The sequence below is a fragment of the Peromyscus leucopus genome, chromosome 19 (genome assembly GCF_004664715.2).
Source record: "Peromyscus leucopus breed LL Stock chromosome 19, UCI_PerLeu_2.1, whole genome shotgun sequence".
Classification (NCBI taxonomy): domain Eukaryota; kingdom Metazoa; phylum Chordata; class Mammalia; order Rodentia; family Cricetidae; genus Peromyscus; species Peromyscus leucopus.
In genome coordinates this window covers 75,431,746-75,459,022 of record NC_051079.1, presented here as the reverse complement: position 1 = coordinate 75,459,022, position 27,277 = coordinate 75,431,746, and positions in this window count along the sequence as shown.

The window sequence follows — 27,277 nt, the reverse complement described above, 5'->3', positions numbered from 1 at the left end:
CAATGGCTGACTTTATTCATAACTTATGAGACACAGCAATTTTCTCAATGGATTGTCCAAGAAAGTCAATACTGGAAACCAGAGTTGATATTGGGAAAAGCTAAAGAGTAATGTTAGTGGCAAGCAGACACACATGAATAATGAAGCCATTTCTCTCTATGACATTGCTGTTCAGCACATCTTTCCACAATACCAGCCAGGGAAGAATGAGTTAAAAGCATAATGAAATTTCCTTAACTGTAGAACCTGAAGTCTGAATCCTCCAAGTTCTTTACCATTCTCAGGGCCAGGGAGCCTTTGCAAGTACATTATGAGAGGAACTAGAGGGGCCTGTCTATGAGCTAGACCACCTCAGAGCAGAGTTCCTCCAAGAAAGGTCCTTGTGGCAGCAACCATATCAGCCAGTATCCACCAAAGTCCTAATTTGGTAATTATGGAGCTCTAAAGCAAAGTGTCACTTGTGAAGTATTTAATTTTGGAAAGAATACTAGGTTTCAAAGGTTTTCCTAGTTGGTTGACTCCACCTCTTAAACTCCAGAGACCTCACTTTTTTAAAAATTATTTTTTTTCTATTACATAGCAACCCCTGTTCTCCTCCCTCCTCGTCTCAGGCTCCCCCACACCTACCCCAATTCCACCCCCATCCCCAGCTGAGGAGCCTGCATGGGACCACACTACGCCCTCTGAATGTGGGTGAAAGTTGCATGGCTTGATGTGTTTGTGAGTCCCCCGGCAATGGGACCAGGACTTAGCCCACATACAGGAACTGGCTTTTTAGAGCCCATTCCCTATGGTGGGATGCCTTACTCAGCCTTGTTGCAGTGGGGAGAGGCTAGGTCCAGCCCCAATGTGGTATGCCAGCCTGTGTTGACTACCCAAGGGAGACCTCACTTTTAATGCTCTAAGTGAAGTCATTGAAAATCATGCAGGCCACTATTAGACATTCTAATAGTTCAGTAATGAGGACAACATCCAAGTTACAAAGGCACATTCAACCTAAAAGTTCAGTCTCCTTAGTTTAAATGTCACAACTTTGAATATATACCCAAATGTCAACTGGACATAAATATGCTGATCCACTCACTGCACAGTGGGCAGCAACATGTCATGATGGGTACCCTTGTTCAGATTTTTTGCCTCATGAGCAGGAAGAATGGACATGCATGGGGTAAATTGTATCATCTCAATAGGTTAGCACTTGCTGTAGGTCTCCATTCATTTCTTGCATGTCTTCATAGGGAAGCAAAAACTGCTTTAAGCTGCCTTTTAAATTTGCTTTATCTAATATGAAGCTCATCTTACAACAATTACTATTCACAGAAGAATAACTACAGAAATGGTCTGCCTTATTTTTAACTTAATGAATTATTCAGCTAATTAACTAAACATTAATATTGACCAAAGTAGAACTGTAAAATTAGGAAAGAATGATTTTCTAATTTACTATTGGATCCACTGTAAATGGATTTTTTCAAGATTTTAGTATTTACTCTCTTCCTTCTTCATTCAGGTTTAAATTTTAAAATAACTTCTTAAGTCTTCACACTTACAAAGTTGTAAAGTTAGATAAATGTCATAATGTAATGTTTATGATATTAAAAAATAGTGCTGAAAGAAAATCATAAAATAGTGGCACACCATAATAAGAAATTGTGAAATGCTTAAATTAAGCATTGAAAACCAAAACAGGCCTAGTTGACACAGGGAATGAACAATTAAACTCTTAAGCATTTTGAAGCCAATTCAACATAAATCCCTTGATATATTTGATGCTGGGTTATGTAAGAGCTGGTAATTTTTTTTAAACACAAAAATTGGTAGTGCTTTTATTTAATTTTGTTGTAAAACATTTTTCAGTCTTCTATTTGAAGTGCAGGGTAATCCCATTTCTACACTTGTGTACAACATAAATCTCATTCTGATGATTTATTCACTGACAGTTTGTTTGGGGTAGCACACTCAAGGGATCAGTTCATATGCAATGCATTGGCTGTCACCATCTCTTATATTCTTAAAAATCACTCTTGTGGTACTTCTATTGGATTAACAGATGCTCTCAAGTTTTACATGGGGCCTAAAGCAAGAGATGGAATGCACTTCAAGCTGTGGATTAAGGAACTCCGAGAATAGATAGTTTGATCAAGAAATGTGGGAGTGCTTGAATATGGGTGGCATAATGTAGCAGAATACCTGCAGACTTTGAGCTCTGACCTCTACAGAACTCAGCATCTTCACATTGGATAAACAGCTCTCCGTGTACTGCTGGGTCATGGGTAGAACCTGAACACCAGTAATGAGACACGAGGCAAAGTGTGCTTGATGAAAATATTTTGATGTGAGTTGGATATTACTGGACACATTCACCATGAGGTTAGGTTATAGTTGAGGAATGCAGGAGACAAGGAGGACAGATATTTGTAACTAGTTTGAGTAGTTCTAGAAGAGATCAGTGTCACTTAAGTGACAGATGCCCACATTCTTTCCTTTGTTCTAGTCACACCTGGGTCCTGCTGAAGTTTTCTGTGATCCACTGGCTGGGTCTGATATACAAATGAATCAGAATGAGACATTGGAGTTAGCCAGAATTGAACAGCTACCATGCCCTGTTGCCAAGGTAAGGTTAGACTGTCCATGGTAAACAGACATCCTCCATAAGCAGACATTTGTCTTCTACCCCATGTATAGGAAAATTCAGCTTCAGCTGAAGATACTTCTAACAACACTTGCCTGGGGAGTTGGTTTGAGGTTACTAGAACAAACCTGAAGAATTTTTCACCAGAGGGGACTGATGCATGTGTCACTTTACTTCAGCCTTAGGTTTAAAAGCAATAATGAGTTCAGTTGGCTCTTGATGCTTGGAAATGCAATGTGCTATGGCAGCATCAGGAATGTCTGTAGATTGCAGGGGGCTGTACAGAACTTGGGCTGCTCATCCTGTTTATCTACAGATCTAATGATATTGTACAAACAATACAAAAAATTACAGAAAAAGACAATGATAAAATGGCTAAATGATAATAAATGATATATATTATTTTAAAAGTAAAATAATGATTTAGATGTTAAGTAGGCACTTTGATAATCATTGTTCTCCTTTTCACTACTTCCTTTTGTCTAATGAAGCATTATTTATTTAAAATGTCATGATATTTGTCAGTTCATTCATTTAAATATCAAACATTTTACTTATTTTATTTAATTTTATTTTTTGGTTTTTCAAGACAGGGTTTCTCTGTGTAGCTTTGCACCTTTCCTGGAACTTGCTTTGGAGACCAGGCTGGCCTCGAACTCACAGAAATCTGCCTGCCCCTGCCTCCCAAGTGCTGGGACTAAAGGCACGCACCACCACCACCCAGCTTAGTACCCTGAAATTGTAATGGTTTGAAATTAACAGCAACAAAAACCCACCATTATTGTAGGTCTGCCTATTCCTTTTGTACAAGGACTATCAAAAGCAGAACTGTAGGAGAGAAGAATGCATTCTATAGGAACTGTGCAAAATGGTTTTCATATGGTGCAGTCTGCAATACATCTCTCTGCAGGTGGTCATGAGAGCATGGACGTTACATGTGCCATATTTTTGACAAACTCATCAAGACGAAGTTTGAAAGCTCCCTTGGCACTCAAATACATAGTTGAGGCTACGTTTTACATATGAGGTAGGAGGAGACTGGTAAAATGGGAAATATAGAATATAATTGTACCTTCCTAAATGACAAATTCATAAATCTCCTTGCAGAATTTTCATGTACCAATTTCTGTACATACAGCCATGCTGAGAAGCAGAACAAGGACACAGATTCTGTCTGCCAGAGAGATGCTATGAGTACCGTACTGTGTTTCTTTGCCTCCTTAGGAACTGAAGAGCTTTATATGGTTTTCATCAGGTAGAGTGAAGAGTATTTGGAAGCCACTCTTAGAACTCTTAGAATCCGGAACACAGACACCTTCTTTACTCATCATTTCTATTTCTCATTTTCTTCTCTCATCTCCTCTCTTCAGTTATCATCTTCATTGGAAAGTGGCTCAGATGTTTTTAGGTGGCCATTGATTTTCTGGAGGTGACAAGGTTTGTAGGCAGTAGTTTACTTTCCTCAGGTAACTGGTTTTTCTTAAATTCTGTGAACCTACACAGGGAATGTTTCATCTGCCAAGCTCAAAGCAATCTCCAAATATCAAAATTCATTATGAGTGAAAAGAGTCTAAGAATAGGCTCACTAAGAGAATATGGACATTCTTAAAGGCACATTCAGAGGCCTTTCCTTAAGAAAACTAACTCCAGGAAATTTAAGAAAACATGGAACATAATGTGTTATTTTGAATTATATATGTGAGCTTTGTACATCCTTGATGATTCTCATATCTTCCTGCTGCTAAGATCTTGATTAAATACTTTCTGCTATGAAATTGCAGGAGAAAATTATTGAAGCATGATTGCCCAAGACCACAAAGAAGGAGCAGCTCTCTCATGGCTATAATCTTTTTTCTGTCTACATGAACCATATCTGATTCCATTTTGAAATATTTGCTTTTGTTCTGTGATGTCTTGATATCATGGAATTTTCTGTATAATTTAAATTTTCATGTAATTTCAATTTCCTAAGAATAAGTGCTCTGTTCCCTCAAATAACAAAGGCAGTGGGAAAGTCTTTCCTGGTATTATTTTTACACATGTGTAATTATGACCAGACCTCTCAATGAACAGTCTGTCTAGGATTTCATTTCACAGATATGTAATACTATGAGACTAAACATAGTACTCAATATGATTATGAATTAAGCCTATCTTTGCCTTGGGGTATGCAATTAATTAATGTTTGCCATAAACTAATGGCATACTTTGTATATCTCCAACAATATGAAATTAGAAATATTGGCAACTATAGTATCAGTTTGGGCTTTAAATGCTTACAAACCGTGTTGTCCTGGACCAGTCTAGACTTGCAAGTACAGTTGGCTTCTGTGTTCATTGTGAAAAATACTATCTAATATGTGTGACTCTTTTAGGATACTATGATCTCACAAAATTAATGTTGGAGAAGCCACAGAAGTCATGGTGAAATTCTGATGTGAATAAATAACCCCACTAGTATTAAAACTCTCTAGAGGGATTAAAGAATTGTCTGAAATTGGTATATGAAGTTGTCAGATTAACCTGATAAAACTGGTGTTCACTGGATGCTGTATTATTGTACAACCAAGGTATATTTGTTTGTTATTAAATGCGGAGTTCTTTGTAGTTTGACAATTTTGAGACACACAAACACACACACACACACACACACACACACACACACACACACACACACACCTCTCACCCCAGTTAAGTATAGAACATTTCTGCCATCTGGAAATTTCTGATACTGAGATTGCCTTACAGTAAAACCACAAAACCAGTATTCTGTTTTCTATCATATGAGCTTGGCTTATTTTTGAACTTCAGCCACAAAGAACTGGTGTTCCCTTCTGTTGTAGTTTATTTTACACAGTGTGTATATGGTATTTATTCATATTGTCTGATGTGACATAGTTTATATTTTTTACTGCTGGATCATGATACATTATTAAAATAAACCGCATTTTTTCCTTTCTTGTCTGGATGGACATATTCTTGTGTCAGAATTGGAGATACTATGAATAAATCACCAATAGATGCTATTTTGTCATATTTTCTGAATAGAAGCTTTCTCACTGAAAGGAAAATTTTGAGTAACAGTACAGACAAGACTTGCTAAATTTTAAAAGACAATTTCAGCAAGATTTTCAATATAATTATACCATTATAAATCATCACAGTGACAGAGTACTGTGGCTCCACAGTCTTCTTATTCTTTGATAATAACAGTCTGTAAATTCAGATAATACAGAGAATGTGCAATGTGTTTTATATGTCTTTTTTTTCCTATGCGTGTATAAGGTCTTGGTATTGAGCCCAAGGCCTTGTTTACACTAGGCAAGTGTTCTACAACCAAGTAACTGAGCTATCCACACTGTGCCCAGACCTGAATATATATTTTCTTAATTTTCAGTTTATGGTGATTAAAGATTATCAGCAGTATTAAATGAATTTAGGAGTGATGGATATAAATTCATCTTTTCAATACTATTATTTCTAATTTGATTTTTTTGTGGCTTGAGAGATGCCCCAAGTGGCCAGAAGTACTGATTTATTTTTCCGGAGGACCCAGGTTCAATCCAGCGCCCACATAGAAGGTCACAGCCATCTGTCACTCCAGCTCCTGGGGTTCTGATGCCTTCCTCTTGCTTCTGTAGGCAGCAGGAATCAAAAATAAAATTTAAAGACATTGTCATCACTAAAAGTATTTTTGTTTTCTCTTTGACTAGAGACAAACAGTACATCTTCTCACCATGTACACCACAGTCTGATACTTTGCTTTCCGCTTTGTCAGTGCTGTGAGCAGTGAATAAACACTATTAGTTTGGTTGAAAGTAATTTATTCATTAATTTGAATATTGTTTTCTGTGTTTGATCCAAGAAATAATTTGTTATTCCAAAATTTATCCCTGTATTGCCTTCTAGATAATGCAGAGTTTTAGTTGTTATGTTTAAGCATACAATTCATTTCAGAATAATTCTTGTTTTTTTTTTAATTTAAAATTTCTTGCTTCTTAAAAATAGCCAAATACACCAAGGGGTGGTGGCACACACCTTTAGTCCCAGCACTGGGGAGGCAGAGCCAGGCAGATATCTGTAAGTTTGAGGCCAGCCCGGTCTATGGAGAGAGATCCAGGACAGGCACCAAAACTACAGAGAGAAACCCTGTCTCAGAAAAACAAAAACAAACAAACAAAGTCAAATACTAGAAACTAAAATAAAGTAATAAACTTTGTTTATGATATATGGATTAAAAAATAAAAAAATTTCAAATGAATTGTTAAATAACTTATTTGAAAATAAGTGTCCAAAATCAGTCAAGTAAATTAATAATAAAAAGGAATAAAAGAATATGTACTATTTGCTTTGTGAGTAATCCATTACTCTACTAAGCCTTGAATAAAATAGCCTGTATTTTCCAGATAGTATACAAATAATCCAATAGAATAAAAAATGAAGACTTATATCTCTTTATCAGTATCTCTTTGTCTATTATCCATACAAAATTAAAAAATGTTATACAATTCCTTGAAGTAAGAAATCAAATGTAGATTGATTAGTACACAGTATGATATAAAATGACACATAAGAAGTATATAGATACATAAAAATATGAAATTCCATGGTATAAAAGTAACAGAATTAATGTGGGGACATGACTTCATGAGCTAACATTTAGTGTCAGGTAGCGTTTAGTTGCCAAATCAGGCTTCAAGTTCATATACTACTTCAGACTTAACTGATTCCAAGCCAGTAGACTGTCTGGAACACAGCTGAGGCAGCTTCCAGTGGCATCCTGGATACTTTCTTGGTCATTGTCACAGCATTAAAGGAAGCTCAGGACGTAGGTGAACTCTGCAGGTGTGAGTTCACAGTTTCCTCAAACAGGGAAGGGTGTTTATATCCTTCTATCTCTAGAGAGCCCACCAGCTTCTGCAGCCTTGTCCAGGGAGCTAGGACTTCTGAAATTCATACTTTAATGTTTTATAAGTAAATCTGAGCTAGTATCCCACTAAACATCTTAAGACAGTATAAAGCATGTCCTTTCAACAAGTACCATTATTAAATTTACATAGATGTCCACTTTGGCCAGTCAGTATAGGCCATCTGTAAACAAGTTCTGTGAGAGACTCTGTTGGCAGAGAGTGACTGAGGGAGACAGCAAATGCCAACCCCTGGTCTTCACATGCTCAAGCACACATATGTGCATGTGTGCACTTACCCTCACATGCACAAATACATACACACAAATATAAATGGATATGTAATATGAAGATGAAGTTCTTAAAGATATACTTAAGAAATTATGCTTAAATTACTGATAAGTTTGAAGTGTTTAATTAAATAAATACAAATGGAAAACATGATAGACCATTTTGTGTTCTTTAGATTAGAAAACAAGAGAGAATTAGTCAATACAAATACTGCACTGTTGAGAGGCTGGAGAACCTATTATGGCTATATACATTGGCACCACTCTCCCATCCTTAAAAATGTTATTTTTATACTTATAATATTCAATATAAAAGTATCTCTCATGTCCCACCTACCCTATTCCTGGTAAATGTTCTCACTCATTCCACTTACACTTATCCAACTATAATACTTCGTGTGATGGTGACATTGGAAGGCACATGATGCCTAAGGTTAGTCACAGCTTAAAATGACTAGACTGTATGAATTATGTTGTTGAAGAGAATACAGCAATTAAAATTTAAGATTAAAAGATATATGAAAAACCTACTATTTACTGATAAAGAAGACACATAACATATTTCAAACTTTAAAGTACTAATATCTGTGGTCCTACTTGAATTTAAAAGTTAAGAGGGAACTCATTGTTATTGTTTTATTTTTTTACTGCCCTGATTCTACTCTAGGGTTTTCTTTCTGTGAGTCCCAGCCTCTCCCAGGCACCGGCTTCTATTTATTCAGAGAACTTCCTTATTCATCTCTTGAAACTGTCTGCTGGTCATACATTTTCTTAAGTTTTCCCCTCTGAATAGAACAATGCCTTTATTGCCCTCATCCTTGAAGTGTATCTCCCCATGAACATAGATCATGTAAATTAAACATTTGAAAATGACTGTTTGCTCCAGATTTAAAATTTTCTATCTTTCAATATGATCTTCTATGAATAATTTGCCATTTCTTTCTATTTTTTTAAGTTGTCTTTCTTTTCAGAGAGAAAAAAAATGAAGCTGAGGAAATTGGTTAGCATATAAAACATTTGAAGCACAAATATAGGGATCTAAATTTAGATGCCGTTGGAAAGCCAGATGTGGTAGTGTTCTACCTATAGTCCCACATGCCTAAAATGAGATGGGAGGTAGGGACAGGAAATCCCCAGGAGCTTTCGGAGCAGGTGGCTTGGCTAATGTGGTGGTAATGGTAACTGTTTTAAGCAAAGTGCATGGAGAAGACCAGGACCCAAGGTTGTCCTCTGATGACCATATGTGAGCTGTGGTAAGCACATGTGCCTGCACTAACACACACAACTATGCCTATACATATATTTAAAAGAAGAATTATCAAAATTTATGTCTAAGTATCTCTTCTTCCATACTTGCAAATCCAATTAATTAATTTATTTATTTTATTCTTCCAGTTAGCGTGGATGTTTTCTTGTATGTACAATATGTGGGTTTTAGTAAATAACTTATGCTTTAATGATTTCTTTTTAAGATTAATTATATAATTACATCATTTTCCATTCCTCTTTCTCCCTTACACTCTCCCATAAGTCCCTCCTTTCTCTCTTTCAAATCCCTGACTTATTTTTTCATTGATTGTTATATACACACATGTATATGTATATATACTCCTAAATATATAAATACATCTTGCTCCGTCAATATAATGTTACTTTTATTTATATTTTCAAAACAACCTTCCATAGTAGTAAAAGGTGACATGAAAGTCTCCAATGTAGGTAAATTAATTATTTTTAATTTGGAATTCAGTAATGATATTTAACTCACAATTTGTCTCTTGGTAAAATGTATTATAAAGAAGAAAAATCCTTGCTGATTTTTGTTGTTGCTATTGTTAATTTCTTTGCAGATTTCATTGCCATGTCTAAATCAGTATTTTTTTTGTTGTCAACAATGCTACTCCTGGGAAGAAACTCAGGGTCATGGCACAATAGGATGATGCATTGTTGCCAATTTTTATGCTCATTAAGGTTTATTTCTTACTATATCTAAGAAAAAAACAAAATGGGTTGGAATGTCTGTTACATTACTCAAAATAGCTCAACACCTTTTCCCCACAAAATATATGATGCCGAGAATATATCAGAATATAGATGCTTTATAGCCTGAGGACACAAAGTTTTGCAGATAATTAGGAATATTTCTTTTCTGCAGTGATAGAACTGATGCCATATGTAACAAGGCATTTGTTTAACTGTCTGTCATTTTCAGACTCTAAACTGGGACCCTGTTCACAATAGTCTAGAAAATATGGCTTTGACCTTTCAATTCTAACTGTCACAGAAATAGGATAGAATAGTGATGTCACTGAATGAGAATAATCACTGACAGAGAAAGAGAATAAATGTAATTCTAGTGTTTTGAAATTATTTCAGTTTCTGAGTTAAAAAAAGTATATTCATGCTAAATTTAGAAAATTTAGTTTCCCATTAAGCTTCCACGTATTTCCCAAATACTAACAATACTCAGAACTATGTAAAACTAAATATCCAATATCTTTTTTTCTAATACATCCTTCAGGCATTCATAATCTGGATTAAAAATTAAACACATGATCTCTTTTTAAATGTTAACTTTTTTACATTTCTGAAGAAAGGATTATCTTGAAATTCCAATTAAATAGTATATCTGCCAACTCCCAATATTTTCAGTGTTTATTATTCAGAATGGAAAAAAGGTTAAAATGGATTTCTAAACTGTATGTAAATATACATATACACATACATCATATACATATACATACACAAGCAAATATATATGTATATATGCATGCATAATATATATTATGTCTATGCCATGTAAAAACAGCATTTTATTGTTATGTTTGGTATCAGAACTGTGATATGAAAAATAGATTCTCTATTCAAGGAACAAATAGTAAATGACTTTTATTGTTGTTCTAGATGACTCTGTTCTTTTAAAAGCAAACATTTATTTTATCTTGTACTTCTAAGTCACAATCTGGAGGGATGTCATGGCAGGGCCTAAGGAAAGAACATGGAAGCCAGGACTAGAAAAGAGAACTTCAAGGAGGGTCACTTGCTGGCTGGCTTCCTCTGGCTCCTACTAAGATGGCTTTTCTTTCCCAATTTGGGAAAGGGTGGCCCAAGGATGCCATTGCCCACAATGAGAGAGGCATCCCTACATCAATCAGCAGTCAGGAAGACACTCTCTAGATAAGCCCACAGGTCATTCTGAGCTGGGCAGTTCCCTATTCCAGGATATGTCAAACTGACAACCAAGTGTAGCCATCACAAGTTTATCTCTTGTCAACATGCTACACAAACATACCCCTCTCAAGCCATAACTTTTCCTTGTCTCCAAGATATTCTGTTAATATCACATTATAAAACACAGTCCAATTTTTAAAATTCCAGTCTTTGAAAAGTTCATTACCTTGGAAAGCCAAGGTCTCTTATGAAATCAGTGTCTTAACTGTTGACTTCTTTAACAAAATAAACAACTTGAACACTACACGATTGCAAGGGTGAAGAGCCAGGATACAGTTACAGACAGATCAAAGCAAAACCCAAGTCCAACAGTGTTTATTGGCATCCATCCTGCTCCTTTCTTATTTTCTACCCCTCACATTTTAAAGTCATGACCAAAGGCTAAGGGAATTTATTTTAAAATGTTAAATATATTTTCATTAAATGCATGATTTGAAAATTCCATAGATGTATAATGCATTCTGATAATTCTTTTGTAGCTAGAGTTTTCCTGCCTGGCCCACAGTCAGGACAAATCTTTGTCACCCGCCAGTCCCACAGCCACTCAGACCCAAGTAAACACAGAGACTTATATTGCTTACAAACTGTATGACTGTGGCAGGCTTCTTGCTAACTGTTCTTATATCTTAAATTAATTCATTTCCATAAATCTATACCTTGCCACGTGGCTCGTGGCTTACCGGCATCTTCACATGCTGCTTTTCATGGTGGCGGTTGGTAGTGTCTCTGACTCAGCCTTTCACTTCCCAGAATTCTTCTCCTCCTTGTCCTGCCTATACTTCCTCCTGCCTGACTACTGGCCAATCAGTGTTTTATTTACTAACCAATCAGAGCAACACATTTGCCATACAGAACATCCCACAGCATTCTATCTCTCTAGCTTCTTCCATTTTCTTTCCTCCTTTCCAACTGCCCCTCTTTCCTACAAGTCCCATTCTCACATTCATATCTTTTTGCTTTACTTTGTGACCCACTGAGTTTAAACAGGGTTAGCACATGACAATAGGTGTGGAATTGTCCATTGTAGGCTCTTGAACTCACTCAATGACTGGCTGTCCCTCAGAATCTGCTAGTGAGTAATAGTTATAGACAATCCATTTATATGAGCAGTGAGCAGTGACTGTACAAAACTATGTTCTGAACATGCCCAGGACTCAAAAGGCTGGGCTATCTGCTAGAATGTGCTGTATGATACATTAGAATCCTAGTCACTCTGAGACTAGCAGATGTCATTCATATGTTGTTACAATATTCTGAAGCATGTTCAGATGCATGCAAAATAGTTATTTGCTCCAAATGAGATATAGCAAACAAAAGCTAACCCAACAAAATCTAGATAATTGAAACTGGCCTTATCTGATGAATTATTTCATACAAATTAGTTTTTAAAGTTTTCTTATATACAAAAAAAAAACTGGGTCTTAAGCAAAATTCTCAGATTCCAATCATTCAAAAAATTAAGCCATTTCTTTTAAGTCAATTATTCATAAAAGTATGCTTTGAAATTCAAGGAAGATATTATCAGAATCTGAATACTAGATTTAGTGTGATATAATTTCTCATTTTATTTTTTTTATTGAGAACAAATTTGTATCTGGGTATTACTTAATGATTTTTTGAGATAACCAGCAATAATGAATAGATTCATAAATGGGATTTTCTGACATGGATAAAAATGTCTGCAAAATTTTACAAGATTCCAAATATTCTTCTAAATGTAAAAGATGCCTGAGAAAGAGCATTGATTTTTTTTTCTGGTTAATTGATTAATTAAATATGATTAGTTTTCAGTAAAAATGTCACTTACATTTTGTTTTCTGCCCAGTGTTTTAGGCAGTCAAATTTTACTCTACTTCTAGGTCTTAGATGAAGACAAATAACAATCCCACATTGTAGGCAAATCTTAAATTGAAGTATTAGCTCTACTTTCAAAGAAGTATTTTCCTCATTTTAAATGTTTTAATTTTTCCCCAAACAACAAATTTATATTTTTATACTTTTATTTGTTTATACTTAGTGTTTTAATTGAAAGAACATCATTGCATTTGGAATAGTAGCAGCATTGTAGGCAGGGTAAGAGTTGATTACTAGTGTCAAAGACTAATGGTATTTAATTTGTTATAATTCTAAGGTCCTAGTTACTTTCATGGAAGTGATGAGAAAGCTAAATTTTGCCAAAACAATTATTGATAGTAGCTACAATTTGAGATAAATATATCAGAGCTGCTATGTGTTTTCAGTTCTATTAAATTTAGTGCAAAAACTCATGAATGCTTTACAATATTCATTATGTGGTGTTGCTAAATAATTCATAGTTAGTTAAGAAACATTACAATTTCCAGCAATTGCATATCTATTCTCCTCATGGGAGTAGTTAAAAAAGAATCTGGGGCCGTTCATCTTTTCATAGAATAGCCTTGCATTCTTCATACCAACTAGAAGTCTGCGCTAACATCTTCAAGCAAGTTACACAGAAGGTGATCAGTTGGCCTACCCAGATCACTCCCAAGTACTATCCCTAACTAAGAGTAATAGTCCTCTTCAAACAACATATTTGGTCACCGTGTTTAGGTGACCTTCCTCAACATGGCCTTTGCAGCTCTCAGATCTCAGTTGACCCTGGTCTACTCTTACCACTTCTCCAGAAACACAACTTGTTTTCTTTGCACATGTTAGACCTAGACCCATTGCAGGAGTTTTTCCATGAAGAACTTAGTGTAGTGTATACTTCTCTCTATTTCTTTATAGCATACTCTCTCTTTTCTTTTAGATCTTACTCACACAAAGACCTTCCTTGTCCCTGAAGTTGTATCTAGTATTTAATAGAATAAACATTAGCTAGGTATAGAACATTAGTGGGGTTGCTTGTGTCTCCTACTAATATCAGAGGTTACACCCACAAAGTCTCACCAATCTGGGTGGCTAAACATGAACTGAACTAGGATGACATCAATGAGCATGCCCAAGTGGGCACGGGAAGACCAGGCCTCAACATGACACAAAGAACTTCAGGCATCTAAGAAATGCTGAAAAGTAGGAGAAATGATCTTCTCCAGGGAATGGTTATCCAATACCAAATTGTCAGCCCTGAAAATCTTCATACAAATAACATTATACAGACTGAGAAGGTTACATTTGGGAATATATATGTATATATACATATACACATACATTTATATATGATTGTGTATACACATATGTATACATGTGTACAATATATATCCATATATATTTATATGTACATATAGGAATATATATGCATATAAAAACAATTAATAAAAAGGAGGACACTAATTTGAAAGAGAGCAGGGAGGTGTATATAGGAAATTTTGGAGGGAGAAAACTTGAGGGAGAAATAGCATAATTATATTATAATCACAAAAGTAACAGAAAACATGGGGAGACTCTCAATTAAAAAAGAAACAAACAAAGGTTCAGAGAGCAAGAAACTGAAAGAAATGCCTACTGTGTGTAGTACTGAACTAAAAGAAAAAGAATTGGGTTATTAGATAGTCACAGCCTGGAGACTGAACATTTCAGGTGTTTCCTGGTTGACAGGCAAGGACCCAACTGCTGGTCATTGTGGTGGTATTGTGTTCCCCAAAATATTGTGTACCCTAATAAATTTATCTGGGGTCAGAGAACAGAACAGCCACTAGATACAAAGGCTAGAAAATGGTAGCACTCACACCTTTAATCCTAGCATTCCAGAGGTAGAAATCCCTCTGGATCTCAGTGAGTTCAAGGCCACATTGGAAACGGCCAGGCTTGGTGACACACGCCTTTAATCCCAGAAAGCCAGCCTTTAATCCCAGGGAGTGGTGGTAGAAAGCAGAAAGGTATATAAGGTGTGAGGACCAGAAGCTAGAAGCATTTGGCTGGTTAAGCTTTTAGCTGGTTAAGCTTCAGACTTTCGAGCATCAGTTCAGCTGAGACCCATTTTGGATGAGGACACAGAGGCTTCCAGTCTGAGGAAACAGGATCAGTTGAGGATCCAGTGAGGTGAGAAAGCTGTGGTTTGTTCTGTATCTCTGATCTTCCAGCTTCACCCCAATACCTGACTCACAGGTTTGATTTTATTAATAAGACTCTCTAAGATTCATGCTACAGGTCATGGTGTCAGCCTGGGTGAAAGCGACCGTCTGGCATGGCTTGGAGCACCTCTGTGGAGAACTCACCAGACAAGATGGAAGCATTTCTCTAGAGACGTGAGGAAATTACAAGACTTGTGTTGCAATTATTGGAAAAAGAAAATGAAAACTTGGCTCCATTGCTTCTAATGGGTCCTCTATTCCTGAGTAGATCAAGGTTGAGAAGATAACACAGAATTAGGAGGAACTCAGGAAGTAGACAGGGTGTAGAAAAGCACCTCCACGCCCTTTCTTCACTTCATAGTCTTCTTCCAGGACCTGTTGGAGGGTGGGCCTTTTAGGGACTAACTAAGGAAGCCAAGAAGTTTGCAGCTTTCCAGCCTCAGTAACAGGAAGTCTATGTACTTCCTCTGGTTACTGCAAGTAGCTGACCAAACACTTAAAGGGTCTCCTGCCCTCAGCACCTTCAGCACCTGTCCCATCTCTGGCTTTATTTTTCTACTTAGAGCTTCTCGTGTGTGTGTGTGTGTGTGTGTGTGTGTGTGTGTGTGTGTGTGTGTGTGTGTGTGGTGTGTGTGTGTGTGTGTGTGTGTGTTTTATGTGTTATTTTAAAATGTGTTTGCTGCCCATTTCCCCTATAAAACTACAAGTAATGCTATAAAATTGATTTCTGGTTATTTTTGTCTAACCCTGTATTTGAGTTTACAAATAAATTCTAATACAAATGAAGTCCTCCATAAACATATATGAATATTTATCTCTGTAACAAACAGCACTTAGAAAGTTCTATTGCACAAGGTTCTAGAATTTGCACTTAACTTTTAATCAGACCCCAAATAGAATGATTTTACTTCTGTGATAATTGACTATTATACATGTCACACAGGTGTTAACAAAAAAGCACAGCTCTCATCTTAAAGGGAATAAGATATTTACTCTGGAGCCATTGTGAGTGACCATGGCCTGGGAACACAGGTTTAGATTATTGCATTTTTTTTTATTCAGAGCCAGGCAGATTTCTGTGAGTTTGAGACCAGCCTGGTCTCCAAAGCGAGTTCCAGGAAAGGAGCAAAGCCACACAGAGAAACTGTCTGGAAAAAAAAAAAAAGATACATAAATGGCCTAGAAGTATTGCAAATTTTATGTTCCACTGTGGAAGCAGTTTCATGAGTTTTTTTTTTTTTTATATATATAGTTTTACAGAACAAAGAAGACTATAAATCAAGAAAAATTTAGAATATATCGTTGGGTATGTCAGAGAAGAGGTTATAACAAAATTACAGAAGCTTTTCTATAGGTCCAGAATGCTATCTGAGCTTTTGGGTAGGTGAAAATGAGTGGTCTGCTAAATTAGTAGAATTCAAAAGGGTTTTTGTTGTTGTTGTTCTTTTTAGTCTATCAGTCACATGATATTAGTTCAAACACAGAGGTGGGTGAGGAATGGCTGTTGAGAGGGCTAGAAATAGCCCTGCAACATTCCAATCTCTCCACAGCACTGAAATTCTGATCAGTAAGTCTTTCAGGGGATTACCTTCCACAGGTAAGGAAACTGAGGCCTGAACCAGTTCAGCAACTTGCCTGACCACATGACTAAGATGAATGAAAGCTTTGGATTAGGGTAGTTTGTAGCATGAATCTTAAAAAGTAGTTATTAATAAGATTAAACCCGGACCAGGTATTGGGGTGAAATCTGGAAAATCAGAGAGACAGAACAAGCCACAGCTAACCTCACCTGGCCAACTTCTCAGCTGGTCTTGTTTCCTCAGACTGGATGCTTCTGTGTCCTCATCCCAATGGCTCTCAGCTGAGCTGCTGCTCGAAAGCCAGAAGCTTCACCATCTAAAAGCTTAACCAGCCAAACGCTTCTTGTTTCTGGTCTTCACACCTTATATATCTTTCCTTTCTACCATCACTCCCTGGGATTAAAGGCTCGCTTTCTGGGATTAAAGGCATGTGTCACCATGCTTGGCTGTTTCCAATGTGGCCTTGAACTCACAGAGATCCAGAGGGATTTCTACCTCTGAAATGCTAGGAATAAAGGTGTGAGTGCCACCATTTTCTAGCCTTTGTATCTAGTGGCTATTCTTTCTCTGACCCCAGATAAGTTTATTAGGGTGCACAATATTTTGGGGAACACAATACCACCACAGTAGTTTGCTCCCGTTCTACAGTTTAACCCACGATGCTAACTTGAGAATAGAAATGAAAGCAATAACTCACTCAGGATGGCAACCCATAGCTCCAGAGAAGCTAGCTAACAAGGAGGACCCTAAGAGGGCCGCATGAATCACCCTGGGAAGGGGAAATAGATGAGATCTCCATGAGTAAACTGGGATGAGGGGTGGGCAATGGAGGGTAGGGGGTAGGGGATGAGAACATAAGGGAACCAGGGGAGCTAGAACAGGGATGGAGTGGGAGAGCAATGAAAGCGATACCATGATAGAGGGAGATAACATGGGGATAGGGACAAACCGGGTGCTAGGTAAGTTCCCAGGAATTCCCAAGGATGACTCCAGCCTGGACTATTAGCAATAGTGGAGAGGGTGCCTGAACTGGCCTATCCCAGTAATCAGATTGGTGAATACCCTAACTGTCATCATAGAGCCTTCATCCAGTAACTGATGGAAGCAGATGCAGAGAGTCACAGCCAAGCACCAGGCCCAGCTCGAAGAGAGAAGAGGGATTCTATGAGCAAGGGGCCTCAAGATCATGATGGAGAAACCTACACAGACAACCAAACCAAACTAGTGGGAACTCATGAAATTTAGACCGATAGCTGCAGAACTTCCATGGGACTGGACTAGGCCCTCTACATAACTGAGACAGTTGTATAGCTTGATCTGCTTAAGGGGCCCCCTGGCAGTAGGATCAGGATCCATCCCTGGTGCATGAGCGGGCTCTTTTGGAGCCCACTACCTATGGTGCGAGACCTTGCACGGTGTGAGACCTTGCACAGCCCTGAGGCAGGGGGAGGGGCTTAGACCTGCCTCTGCTGAATGTATCAGGCTCTCCTGACTCCCCTTGGGAGGCCTTACCTTCTTGTAGGAGGGAATGGGGGCCGGGTTGAAGTGGGGGGAGGTGGAAGGGGTGGGAGGAGGGAAGAGGGGAATTTGTGATAGGGATGTAAAATGAATAAAATATTTCTTGATTAAAAAAAAAAGAAATAAAAGCACTAAATACTGCTGTGGGATGTTAATGTATGTCCTGTGGGAGCCCTTCTTGGGTTCCTTGTGGCGTTACCCAGCAGGTTTGCATAGAGGATGATTAGGACCATGGGCCTGAGTGCAGGTGTCTGAGATGGTCTGCACTTGGCTGTACTGGGGGATGGTCTGTATGTCAAGTTGCTCTGATTGGTCAATAAATAAAACCTGATTGGTCGTGGCTAGGCAGGAAGTATAGGCGGGACTAACAGAGGAGAAATAAAAGAACAGGAAGGCAGAAGGAGACTGCAGCCGCCACCATGACCAGCAGCATGTGAAGATGCCGATAAGCCACCAGCCACGTGGTGAGGTATAGATTTGTAGAAATGCGTTACTTTAAGATATAAGAACAGTTAACAAGAAGCCTGCCACGGCCATACAGTTTGTAAGCAATATAAGTCTCTGTGTTTACTTGGTTGGGTCTGGGCGGCTGTGGGACTGGCGGGTGACAGAGATTTGTCCTGACTGTGGGCAAGGCAGGAAAACTTTAGCCACAAAATACATTCTTTCAGCTCTCCAAATTTCACAAAGTCTTATTGAAATGTCCAAAAGCATCACCTCATGTCAACTTTCTAAGCAAACTTAATGGTTAAGAAGAAGTAATGCTATTTGACTGTCTTTAAAATTCTATCCTTAACCAACAAGGGTAAGTATAATTGGCCATAGTGTGCCTGCTGAAAGATGTTGCTGACTTTAATGGGAACACATTTCACAAAGCTTAAAGAGGCTGGCCAGAGTCAAAATCTCTTTGGAACTCAGCCTTCACTTAGTTCACTGCATCAAGGGTTCAGCCAGCAGTGCCTTCATTAATGTGGTGTCAAATTGTTTACATTATTAGCCCAGACTGCTCTGTATGGTGCATGAAAAACTACTTCAGACAAAAACTTTTTTTCCTTGTGATTAATATTTTATTAAGCATTAATAAACACAAAAAGAATGCCTAAAAGGAATATAATAACATTCATCTCCAAAATCACAGAGGGAGATAATCATTCTTGATACACAACATACATACAATACTGTAATATTCATCTTGAAGTTTTTGCTCAGATTTTAAAACTATCTTAAAGCAAGTAATTTCTTTTAAAAGACCATGTATTTTTATTAACTGATTGGACAGAGTGAGCCAATTTAAATGATCTGAATTTTAAAGTCTTAAGTCTTTATGCATCTTTAAAATGTGGATTTAGGTTTATGTGCATATTATATCTTTGCCCATATGAAACAGAGGGAGGCTATGCTGCAGTCACAAGGATGCAGAGAGCACACAAGGACCACATTTACAGGGTTATCAAGGAGCTTCTCACACTTTTCTTTGGACACTTAATGGTCCCAAAGTAATTACTTACATTTGCAGTGTAATTACTCATATTTGCATATTCTTGGCGTTTCTTCCAGGCTACAGACATTTGAATAATTTGCATGAAATTTAAATTGCCATTTCTGTAATGATAGTACTCATTTATCGTGAAAAACTGCAGTCTTCCTAGTGTAGACACTTTGCAATTAAACTTCATAAGGAAATTCTATGGGGTAAACACTCTGGTCCTTGTTTTACAAAATAAGGTGCAGGGCTTTGTAAGGTTTTTGCACCCAGATAGGCCTCTCTGCCAATGCAGCAATCCAAATCAGACCAAATCAGAAAGAATTAGAAAAAGCCCCAGTTTAATGGATAAAGCATTACTGGGTGATTCTCCAGGCCCCACAGAGAGAAGACGGGGAGGAGAGACAGAAAAACCATGTGCCTGTTTTCTGGGATGCAGTTTAAATAGCCTTTGGGAGTGGTCTTGAGCCTCTCTGGGGAGGAGCTGTGTTTGGCGGGCTTTGAAGGGGTGGGTTTGGGGAAAGAGATGGGGAGGGGAGTTGAGGTGGGTCTTCCACCAGAACATTCCAGACTGTTTGGGTATATGGATGCCATGGTGCCAGAGGCTGAGGTATGTGTTCCCCAATATATAGCGTACCCTAATAAACTTATCTGGGGACAGAGAACAGAACAGCCACTAGACAGACATAGAGGCCAGAAAATGGTGGCACACACACGTTTAATCCTAGCATTCCAAAGGCTGGATCTTTGTGAGTTCACAGCCACACTGGAAACAGCCAGGCATGGTGACACATGCTGTAGCATGAAACTTAGACAGTCTTATTAATAAAAACAACCGTGGAGCCAGGTATTGGGGTGAATGCTGGAAGATCAGAGAAGCAGAACAAGCCACAGCCACCTTACCTTGCCAATTCCTCAGCTGATCATGGTTTCTCAGACTGGAAGCCTCTTAATCCTCATCCAGAATGAGTCTCAGCTGAACTGTGCTGCTCAAAGCCTAAAAGCTTAACCAGCCAAATGCTTCTAGTTTCTGGTCTTCACGCCTTATATACCTTTCTGCTATCTGCCGTCACTCCCTGGGATTAAAGGCTGGCTTTCTGGGATTAAAGGCGTATGTCACTATGTCTGGCCATTTCCAATGTGGCCTTGAACTCACAGAGATCCAGAGGGATTTCTGCCTCTGGAATGCTAGGATTAAAGGTGCGACTGCCACCATTTTCTAGCCTCTGTATCTAGTGGCTGTTCTGTTCTTTGACCCCAGATAAGTTCATTGGGGTGCACAATATTTTGGGGAACACAATACCAGCACAACATGCCTTTAATCCCAGGAAGTGATGGCCCGAAGCAGAAAGGTATATAAGATGTGAGGACCAGGAACTAGAGTCTAGTTAAGCTTTTAGGCTTTCGAGCAGCAGTTCAGCTGAGATCCATTTGGATGAGGACACAGAGGCTTCCAGTTTGAGGAAACGAGATCAGCTGAGAAATTTGCAAGACCTTTTAGAAATTCATTTACAGAGCTTTCACTGAACAAGCTTAAGTAGCGGAAGTCATTTATATGATTTCTGGTGGTGTGGAAGACAGATCTGGCTGACTCCCTGGCCTTGCTCTTCACCTCCATGGCTACATTGTTTACCCAAGATTATAAGGGAAGCAACTGAGCATCCTTCATTTATTAGCCTATGCCATCTAATGATTCCTTAATTGTTTTCCTACTAAAGTACTTAAATTTATGAATATACAAACTCTTATAGATTAGGATCATTCCATATCCTGGCTGAAAGAAAAACTACCATTGGAAGAGATAACTTGGAATTATTGTTACAGTGTCTGCTATGTGGCTTATGATGGATATCAAGGCACTTCTTGACCTTCTGCACTCTCATTATCCTCTTTCAGATAGTTACCAAGCTGATAAATACTCATGCTTTATCTTTAATAATAGTACTCCTTATACCCCATGTAATCTGTAGCAGCATACCTTCTTTATTGTGAAGATAAACAAGGCCATGTGGAATCTTATCTACTGGGCACATTCTGAACTACATGGTCTGGTTTAGAACAACTAATCTACAGTAGTGGATATGTTAGAAGAGAAAAAGGGGAGGGAGAAAGAAAGAAGAGTGAATTTGTTTGAAATCTCAATTTGTAAGGATAAATGCTCTATAGACTTGACTTCCCTGAATCAGAACACTGTAGTGACAGACTGAAACATCCTCCATCATCAGCTTCGCATGTCCATTTACAATTAGTTCTCAGCCATCCTTGGGGCTAACACTTTATCTGTGGGCCCAGTCTATGTTTTCAATTAGTAAGAAGACTTTTGGTTTTGAGATCATCTTGGGTCTGCTTAATAGTTTGATTTATTTTATGATGATCTTTGCTAGAATTAAATGGTTACTACTGCATCTCAATGTGTTCTACTCATTGTTTTGAGATGTTCATCTCTTCAAAATGGTGAGCATTGGCTTAATATTGTTTTGTACTTCTTACATATATGAATGATGTGTCTGGGACTTTAAATACCCTCTTCCACACCCAACATTCCTTTTCTACAGTCTCTTAGATATTCATGACAGTTTACTTCCTATAATGATGCTTTAAAATAGTCCTAACTGAAAAGACTCCTATCATCCACCATGCATTCTCTAAAACTGCATTTCAGTCCTTTGAACTCAGTCTCCCAGGAAGCAGCTGTCTGCTCATTCAAGATAGTAATGTGCATTGAAATTTACTTCCTTTAATATTCGTATTTTAGATTTTTTTCAAAATCCATAAATATATCATTTAAAAGAGCAATTTCTTTTCCTAGATTAAGTAGCTTACATGTTTCAAGAGGGATATTATGAGATAACTTCAACACATTTAGTAAGAATAATTTTCATTATTTCATTTCATTTAGTCTACTACATACAGATTAATTCCTGTCAGTTATAACTTAGAAATAATTTAAAATCCTTTGAACTTTTTTCCTAAGTAGATGGAAAGAAAGTTTGTGATAAGTAGTTGTTGTTTCCAATGTGATTTCTGTGGATCTACTTCGATTCTCTGATTGCATTTCTCCCCTGTACAATGAATTGATAAGACAGACTGTGTTTACTTTTTACTTCATGTCTGAACTATTTTTCTTTAAGAAAGTAACTCATGGGAGTGAGATTTCTCAGAAGGTAACAGCACTTCCTGTCAAACCTGATGATGTGAGTTCAATCCCTAGAACCAATTCCTGCACGTTGTCCTGTCCTCCACATGTCTGCAATGGCACATGTGGTATGTGGTGCAACAAATTACAAATTGAAAAATATTTTTCTGAGTATCTTCTGGCATCTTGTTTGGTAAATAAAATATCATACTCCCAAACATAATGTATCTTATGATGTTCTCCTTAAAGGTGGAGATAATTTATCCACACAAATACATACGTGACAACTCAGGGGGAAAATGAATGTTGTTTAAGAGTTTCAATATCGTGTGACCCTTGTGAAGAGTGGAGAAGGTCTCGCAACTGTTTGAGGAGTAATGGTGTTCATGTAGCTTTATGGTCAAGGGCATCAATAAGAGTGTCTGCTTCAGTGAAATATAGGCTATTCTGTGGTGTGTTGTTGGCTGTTTTATGTTGTTATAGTTGATTCTCCATGCTTTCTTATTTGGGAAAATAGGCAGTTTCTCCAATGGACTGGGTGAATATAAATTTGTACATATATTGAGAAAATTATTCAAGGTATCTTATTCCATAGAAAGAGTAATTCCTCTGTTAATATTTTATAGCTTCATGCTAATGAGGAGATTCTTCAGCCAGCAAGAGAGCAATTTAGCCAACAAAGTAGAAGTAACTTTCTAAGGAGAAAAAAAATGAACACTGAAATCTTGGTAGGAATGTTTTGGCTTCACCAATGTTTTCTGCTTCTGCTAATAAGGCATCCCGCTTAGTTATCAATCTGCTTGGCCCTTGCTCTCTCAAGGCTTTATCTTAAAACCTGAAAATCTTCCTTAGTTAGAGGAATAGATGGGATGAGGCAAAGGAACATTAAAGGAAACAGCACAAATGAACTCTGTTAGCAATGATCAAAAGCAGAATGTGAAAAAAAAATGTTAGCAGGAAGAGAAGGGCCAACTTGCCTAACTCAAACTAATGATTTCCCCCCCTCTGGTTTCCACTAAGGACCTTACCTCAAAGCTCCTGTGTGTAAAGTTTTTTATACTTGTTTTGGTTTTAAATTTTTTCCTTAAAATGAAGTTTCTAAAATATATTAACAATGTGGAAAGAACATTGTTTTAAAGCTTACAGTTCATTTTTTGTGGCTGTTTCTAGTTAGCTGAAATACATAGGAAAGAGATTTACTATTGTAGACTCTAAATATTTTAAATCCTGAAATAGAGAGCTTAGAAAATATTCCACTAAATTTTCTTGACCTAATGCATGTTTCTATAAACCTTTGCAAACATATCTCTTCATTAACTGTGTTAAAATATTGTCATTTCTGTATTCAGTGGTTTATTTACTTATATTTACCTGGTTCGGTAACATGAGACCTCACCATGCATTCCATTTCACTAAATATTTTCTTTTTTATCAGATGGCTAATAACCCTGTAGCAATCATTGCTAGTCTTACGAACCATGAATTTACCTGTCATTGGTCACACTTAATATGAAACACAAAAGTTGCTGTTTTCTCATTGACTTTTATGTTCTAATCATGACCTTAAAAGTAACTGATATAGCATCATTTTACATGACAGATTCTGACCTTGAAAGAAAATACACACAGAAGATTTCTGTTCTAATTATCTACTCTGCTTGTAATATCTTAGTCCAAGTTGTTATGGAAAAATCAGTAATTATTCTGTGCAAAATTTCATAGAATTATATCTGAACTTAATGGTAAGAAATATTATGATAATCTCACAGGACACCAACATGCAGGAACTATTAGGACAGTGTGATATATAATAGAGAATATCAATGATATGTTGCTATATTAAATTTATAATCTTTAAAATTCTTTTTAAATTGGATAATTTTAATTTTAGAATTATAAGACTTTCATAAAAGTTGAATTTTATTTTTTTTACTTTTGTAAAAGTTTTATTTGTGTTTTTGCATGAGTTTCTGTGTGTCATACACATGCATGAGTCCAGGAAAGCCTCAGATTTCTTGGAACTGGAGTTACAGGCAGTTGTGAGGTTCCATGTGGATGGTAATAACTGAGTCCAGATTCTTTGCAAAGGCAGTTAGTGCTTTTAACCATCTCACCAACCTAAATCTCCCCATATTCACATGTAGCTCTGAGGATAGAGTGGGGCTTTGCACATGATCCATATAAAAGGGTATTTTTAAGGAAATACATTTTCCTGTCAGCTTGACGTTTAAATTTGAACATACCTCTATATACCTCAATACAGTTCAAAATAGTAACATTTTCTTATCTTTAAATACCTAGAAGTTCAGGATAATTACACTTGCTGTATCATTTTCTTAATTTTTAAAATGTCAGAATAAATAAGGGTGAGGCATATTCACATAGATCACTCAACCAACAAGGACAGAGACATGGATTGGTGGGTAAAGGCAGCTGCTGCTAAGCTTGATGACATGAGTTTGATCCCTGGGGCACAGGGGGAAAGAGAGGGCTCAGTTCTCTGAACTTTATGCACACATAGTAAATAAATGTATAAAATTTTTAAAAGAGCAGCCAAGCACCAGACAGCCGATGCTGTGTTTATTATGGTTAATTTATGACTTAAGACACCCAACAGAGATTTATAGTATATTTTGTATTGATTTAGTTGTTTCTTAAAAAATATAGTTATTTTGTAAGCCGTAGCTACTGTACAAAGTTAGATAAGGACAGTTATTTTTAAGGGACTTTACAGCTTAAGTTATAAATAGCATATTTGGTCTAATTAATATAAAAATTTGTATCTTCAGTTCTTCTTTCTCTCTGTGACCACAATACTAAATAAATTGCATCCACTAGGCAGAACAGAATTCTGTTGCCTTGGTTTGCTGCTTAATTACAGAAATATTATTGGTGATAACTTCTTCCCAGTCCTTTTCTTAGGAAGAGAAAGCTGACAAATGTATGCCATGGATTAGAGCAGGCTGCAGTTAGCATATTAGTGCCTGGAATTAGAGGGATGTAACAAAAAGTGTTCAAAAGTAAGGGCCTATGTACAAAGTGGGTGGCATCTGTTGCCAAGGAAAACCGCTGATTTGGCAGACATTGGGAGACAAGACTTAAATCTTTGATGGTGACGACACTGAGTGGAAATCAAACTGTTGATAGGTGTGTGGAAATCTGTTTTCAGTAGAAGAGAAAGAAGTTGTCTAAAACTAGTAAATGTGTCACACATCTTCTGCCCCCAGATTAGTTACCCTTTAGGATGGCAGTAATGTGCAGCATCAATGGCTGCTGCCTGTTTAATGGATAGTGAACTCTGGTTAGGATGTCCAGCTGTCCCTGGAAATTTTCTTATAATAGTTTAAAAGCCAGAGATTTAGTGAATTACTGCTTTACATTTATGTAGGGTGATGTAGCTGAGGGAGATAGTCTTCAGATTTTATTTGTATAATATTGAAGCTCAAATTGGGGTTCATGGTGTTTTCACTCTTTTTATTAAAGAAAACTCAATCGTATTTACTTTCATCAGTACTGAATGTGAAGTATTTTTTTCCTCCAGCTGATTTCTCCTCTAGTTGATTCTTCCTGAAATTACATCAAATAAATGAGAAGGGGATCATTGGCCTGTGCAGGCTCCAGGCAGCAACGGATGCTGTTCACTTCTTTGAAGGGGAAGGCAGAAGGAAGAAGAGGAGGATGCCTTAGAGCGTGGTAATTCGTGTATTATATTTATTACTTGGTTCAAAGGGGAATGTGAGGAAGCCTCCATCCCTCTATTCATACCTTCTTCCTTTCTTCTTTTCTCCTTTCTGTGTGAATGAACATTGAAAAATATACGTGATTTCACTTTGTAAAATTACTGTTTGAGACCTTTATGAAGAAAAATCAAGAGGAAAGAGTTTAAATGAACCTGTTCAAAATAATTCTCTCTGCACTTGGGATATTTTTTTGCCACCAAAACTGGTTTTTGCCTTATTTGAAGTGTTAATTCTATAACATACAACCCAAACTAACAAATAATGAGAATCCAAGCAATATGGTCTACCTGGGAGTTGTAGGCAGGAGGATCAGGAGGTAAGAGCAATAGGTGAGCTACAGCAGCCAGGCCTTAGTGAGACCTGGTTTCAAGACAAACACACAAACACAATCAGTAATGTGAAAAAGAATAAGTAAACTGAAGTAAAGACAGAAAAATACATTCAAACACTAAGAGTCAAGGATGTTGTGTGGTCCATTTTAAACAATCTCCATTAAAAGATACTATTTTGTTACTTGTTAGTTGTGCTAAGACGTGCCCAATTTTCCTGAATAGTCTGCATTAAATAATAAAATAACCACTGTGCAAAGTTGTTACTAGACAGCATATGTGTACACAAACATAGACATGTATATGCATATTATTTATATTATATTTATCCAACTCTATGAAAATATTTTATTTCCTACTGTCTATGCCCCTGCTCACCACAAACATCGTGAAACAG